Consider the following 6,159-nt stretch of genomic DNA (forward strand, 5'->3'; position numbering starts at 1 on the left):
GACTCTACGGGCTGATTGAGGACCCCGAGTCTGCGTTCACTTGCCAAGCTATTGAACATTACCTTTGTCTTCTGCCAGTGTCATGCACCCAGTGAACAAAGTTGGTCCGAATTGGTTTCGAATCTGGTCCCCTCAGCACAGCCACCCGACGCTCGACTCATAGGGCCACGGGCTACCCAGTGACCCAAGTTGGCGGTAAAACAGACAGACAGACAAATAGATAGATAGATAGATAGATAGATAGATAGATAGATAGATAGATAGATAGATAGATAGATAGATAGATAGATAGATAGATAGATAGATAGATAGATAGATAGATAGATAGATAGATAGATAGATAGATAGATAGATAGATAGATAGATACCGGAAAGTTCGGGTAGTAGCCTAAGAATTAAAAAATAATTCAGGTTATTTTGCTGTCCACACGAAATGGCGGTTGAGCAGAACGCTTGGGAACTCGACCGGAAGGTCGCCTTCGCACAATAAATCGCTTTTCTTAAGCGCTTCTTGATCGCTTCTTTTCGTAAGCGCTTTTCTTAATCACTTAAGCCTAAGTTGTGTTTCGCATAGGTACAACCATAAAGCGTCCGTGTCCTAATCTTTCTTTCTTTCTCTTTTCTTTTTGTCGACGCAAGATGACGTCAAGTTGCAGGCACGTCTGTAAAATGCGTTCCGTTACTTTGACTCGAAGCTGTCTTCATAGCAGTCGACGTAAACGCTTCAATAAACTGGGCAGAATCGGAAGACACCCGCTAACGCGTGCGGTCTTACAGCAAAGCTATGCGGGAACTGCGACCTCACCCGGTCACCGTCGGTGGCAGGCGCCGTCGGTTCGTTCATTGCTCGAGCATCGGCGTTCACTTCATCACCGGAGCCCTCCATTGCAAGCATGTATTGCGACAGCGGAGCTGATGGCGGCGGTTAGAGTTGATTTCGATGTCGTACAGGCTGTCCCCTTTATGGTTAGGATAGGATATCGTTCCTCGATGGCACGTACCCACTACGGGGGAATGGCCAAGATTTGGATGGTATTAGGAAGATGTAGCCATATCATAAGAAGCCAACAAACACTGACATCACGGAAAACATAGGGGAAATTCCTTGTGCTTAATAAATGAAATAAAGAAACGATAAATTAATGGAAATGAAAGTGGATGAAAAAACAACTTGCCGCAGGCGGGAGACGATTCCTCAGTCTTGGCATTTCGCGTGCGATGCTCTACCAATTGAGCTACCATGGCGCCGTTTCCCCATCCACTTGCTTGAGTATCTTATGTTTCCTAGCAGAACCCTGGGACTGCTAGCCAGCGCCACCACTCACAGACCTTGGCGGCGGACGTGGAACGTCATTTCTCCCGCAGCCGCCACGAGAACGTGATCTTCTTATTGGTGAAGGCAACTAGTCAATAAACCGACACATTCTACATGAAGGCATCAATGTTGCCGGATTCGAGACCCTCGTTATGTAATAAACGAGAAGAAAAGGGGGTTAACTGAGGGGCTCGATTTTTATTAGTGCGAAATGCGAAGGTTAAAGGATCGTTCCCCACCTGTGGCAAGTTGTTTTTTCATCCACTTTCATTTCCATTAATTTATCGCTTCTTTATTTCCTTTATTAAGCACAAGTAATTTTCCCCATGTTGTCCGTGGTGTTATTGTTTGTTGGCTTCTTATGATATGACTAATAAAAATCGGGCCCCTTGGTTAACCCCCTTTCTTCTCGTTTATTAGGTGGATGTAGGTATTAGAAAAACTGGTAAAAGTGTCATGTGGAAACGGATAAACATAATGTATGAAGAACTTGAGAAAGACGTCTTGAAACAACTATTAATTCCTCCACGGCTGAGCAGACATCCCTGTGGTAGTTGCCAGAACCTCATGGACAGGACAACTGTTTTTCACGTGATCATTTTACTGGTCCATTCAATAACCTATTCATTCAATCATTTATTGACAGAAAAACAGACAGACAGGCTAACAGACAAGTGCGGTATGACAAAACAATGTAACCTTTGCTCCTACAACCATTGTCAATGGTTTCGGGACAAATATTTACACAGACTATCTCTGGTGGCGAAACTTAGGCAATTTGCATTGATTTCCCTGGCGCGAGAAATTCAGCGGACAACACAGATTGTGAAGGCAGAACGAACACAGATGCACTGTTAAGCGTGGTTTCTGTGTAGCTGATCCGCTTCGTCTTAGACGGCAATAGAATCCGACGCGCGAGCCAGGAAGAAAGAATTTTTCTCAACTGGACAGCGCAATAAAAGGCTGCACTAGATGCCAGTAGCTGTAGTTGTCGGGCTGCAGCACTTGGGATTCATGGTTCGAATCCCCACCATCGGACACGTTAAAATTTCTTGAAAGGGAAAATTCCTATCTGCCCACATGTAGCAGGAAGCTACAAAGGAAACCCATACAGGTTTCTAAGAAGGAAAGTTTCGCAGTTGACGAAGCATTAGTCCTGGTACTCGAGCACAGGCCTTTTCGGGGCGGTTGCTTTGCCGTCTCAGCTAACCAGGGTCACCATGCTCGAAGGCCTGAGTTCGGCTCAGTCCCGAGTTCTAGCGAGCTTGCAAAACTGTGATCAGTGGCACAGTGAAACGCAGCGCACTTCCTTCACCCCACGTTTGACGCCGTTTCTTGTCTCTTGGGAAACGGGAAAAACAGATCCCACTGCTTTCTTTCTTGCGATTTACGGATCCACCCACGTGACAACTCGCCGGCACGATGAACCGGCTCGGTGGACGCACACAGCATAAAGATAGGAAGAACACCCGTGATACGCGAAACTGTCAGCATGTACCAACGCGTGTGAGGGCGTGATTTTCTGCCCATCAAATACTCCAGCGTGTACCAGAATATCACGTGATCGACTCGTCGTAACATAGCACGTGAGAGGTGTATTTTAACCGCGGCGACATCGAAGTCTTATCTCATTTTTATTTTGCTTCGTCTTTTTTTTTTTTTTTTTTGCCTGCGTGTATGCGCATTTATGAGAGATTTCGAATATTCTCCTTTAAGGGATGACCAGCCTTTTGTCGCGCTCACGTGGTGTATTTGAGGCTATACGTTTCACTCGCCCATGTTGTTCCACGCATGTGTTCCATCTTTCTTTCGCGAGTGTACAAGGGGACGAAAAACGCCACCTAGATAGGACAAGGCCTGCGCACCACGATCCACAACATTATGGTACCGGGCCCGCCTGCCACAAGATCGAATGGAGATGCTCTCAAGTAAGCAACGGTGATTTTGACACAACCGCTTTCGTCACGCCAGCCTTGGCAATGGAAATTTCGGAGCATAGTAGCATGACGTCATAAAGCAGAGTGCGCAGGCTGTGCGTTCCCTAGGTGGCGTTGCCGCGAAGGACTGGCAAGGCGTAATCGGTTTTATTACTCGATCGTCGCTTGACGGATGCTCCACTATCCAGGGCCAGCGCCCGCATCACAGCATGTACTACGAGATACCCACCCCTCTGGATAGGCTGGGTCCCAACGACATCGAACTAATTGTCCCGGGAATAGACCCGACCATTTCTTGCTCTGCGAAACACGGTGGCAGCGGCGACCTGTCTTGCTGTCACGTCCTTGGAAAGCTATTGGCCTGGAATCGAGTCCTCTGGGACATCGGCTTGCAGCTACGAGAGCTCACGGCGCCGGGAGAGCTGTCCCTGGTGCGTATCGGCCGCAGCGGCAGTCGCCAGCACGAATTGCGCGGCCGTGACGCGCGCCTTGTCTTCCAAGTCCTCCTGGTGTGGCACCGTTGCGTCGTGAGCGTCGACCTCGACGAAGCCGTCCTCGAAGGCAGCGGGCTCGGCGAGTACCGGGAGCGCATCATTCGGGCGCTTTGGCAGAACGACAGCCTGAAGACGGTGACCCTCGGCAGCCTTTTCCCCGACTACAGGTACACCTTGCTTCGTGTGCGCCAACACTTATTTGCTTACTCATTTCTCATCTGAATGTGTCGCCGGACGACTTTTGAATAACACCTTTCGTGAGTCAAGACAAATCGTTCGACTACGCCTTTCTGCACTACGTCGTACGAGTCAACCGGAAATGGCTATCTGTACGACGCGATCGTCCGCGGCATGAGCGGCGCGCGTGAGCGGGTGCGAGATAGCGTTTGATTAAGTTTAATTAGGTTATGGCAATTAGGTCTCACACACGAGTTGCGCCAGTCGGCCGAAACAACTGCTTGAATCGCCCCAGCCATGTCAGAAAGAGTTCTGCATGCCTCCGAGTACACGTTTTAAACGTCTCCGTGTTCACCAGAGTTGCGGTCGGCAACTGTTCCCGTGCCGTACATTCCAATGTTTTTCTTTTCTGCTTCTTAAACAATGCGCGTAACCCGCCGTGGTTGCTTAGTGGCTATGCAATCGGACTACTAAGCACAAGGTCGTGGGATCGAATCCCGGCCACGGCGGCCGCATTTCGATGAGAGCGAAATGGGAAAACACCCATGTGCAGTGGCGTAGCTAGGTCATCTGGCACCCGAGGCCGATAGCTTTTCTCTCACCTCCCCCCCCCCCCCCCCCCCTTGGTTGTAGTCGAGGAAGGCGAGGATATCGACAATTTTCGAAGGTTTCCAGACGTATACGACACCCCCCCCCCCTTTGCTACGCCACTGGCCCCGTGCACCCGGGGCCCAGGGCCCCCTGCCCCCCCCCCCTCCCCCGTTGCTACGCCACTGCCCGTGTGCTTAGATTTAGGTGCATGCACGTTACAGAACCGCAGGTGGTCCAAATTTCAGGAGTCCCCCACTACGGCACGCCTCATAATCAGATCGTGGTTTCGGCACATGAAACCCCATTATCCGATTTTTTTAAACAATGCGAGTATGTTTTCCGTTAGTTATCCTTTCATTATAACTTTTTGTTGCTCTTAACAATTTCTTTCCGAGATGAGTTTTAACGAACTTGTGGCACTTCTGTGCAGGTGCATTCGAGACGAGCTGTTCGAAGCGGTTGCCGCGATGACGCACCTGCATGAACTGGTCATCTCAGTCAGCGCCGTGGTGCCTCCCGTGCTGCTAGACGCGATTTGTTCGCTCCTAACCGCTACGTCGAGCCTGACCACTCTCTCTATCAAGGGACTCGTCCTCGGCGCAGAAGGCGCGATGCGCCTACTCGATGCCCTCTGGTTCAACGACACCATCGCAGAACTGTCCGTGCACGAAAGCATTCTGCATTCGGATCCCCCGGACGAAGAGCCCAGATTCAGTTCGCACCTTGCCGCCACCACTCTGCTGCGCTCCCTGACCATAGAAGGGGTGCGTTCAAATCCGCAAAAGCTGACGTCCATGCTAGTACCGCTCGTGGTGCGCGGTGCGTTCCGTAAGTTGAAGCTCGTGGGCTTCCTGTTAGACAATGACAGCGCATGCGCGATCACTCGTCTCGTGTCTTGGGAGGGTGGCCTGCTGAAAGAACTCGACGTCAGCGGATGTCGCTGGGCAGCTTACGCGGTACCTCGGCGCCTTGACGACGCTGGACGACTAGAAAGCGAACAACCGGGTCCCGCCTTCTCGAACCCTGCCTGTTCGTTGCTTCAGGAGCTTGACGACACTGCCCGGGTGGAACTCTCGTTTCTCGCGCTTAGCTTCGCGGAACTCAAGCCAGACGACCTCAGAGCTCTCTTCAGCACAGCCTGCACTGTTGAATCCCTAGTGACCATCTCGGTCGGCGATGTGGCGCTAGGGGAACTGCCCGAACTTTGCCGAGTCATCAGGGACACCGGTATGAGCGGCCGAGTCCGCATAGAAGGTGAATACTTGGTCGACTCTGCGGTACTCGGCGCACTGGAGGAGTTTCCGGAAGCATTACGTCATGCGGCCGTCAGCCTGCACGGGCAGCCTAGCCGGGAGGCGTTCCGAGTCACGGTCCGTCTGCTGGGCTTCTGGTATCACGTGACTACCCTCCGTCTCCTCCTGACGCAGGAAGTCGTGCGTGACGTCATCGGAATTCGCCTGTTGAGCAACTATTTGAGCGCTGCTAGCGAGCTAAGGAACCTCTCTCTGACCGGCTGTTCCCAGCCGGACCTCAGCAGGTGTCTCCATGCAGTAAACAGCTCTCACGCTGTTCTTCTCGATGCCATCCTCGGAAACGCCGGCATCCGAGTGCTTGAAGTAGACGGGCTCCGTTTAGGCGACGACAA

This window comes from Dermacentor andersoni, chromosome 8 (genome assembly GCF_023375885.2).
Source record: "Dermacentor andersoni chromosome 8, qqDerAnde1_hic_scaffold, whole genome shotgun sequence".
Taxonomy (NCBI): Eukaryota; Metazoa; Arthropoda; class Arachnida; order Ixodida; family Ixodidae; genus Dermacentor; species Dermacentor andersoni.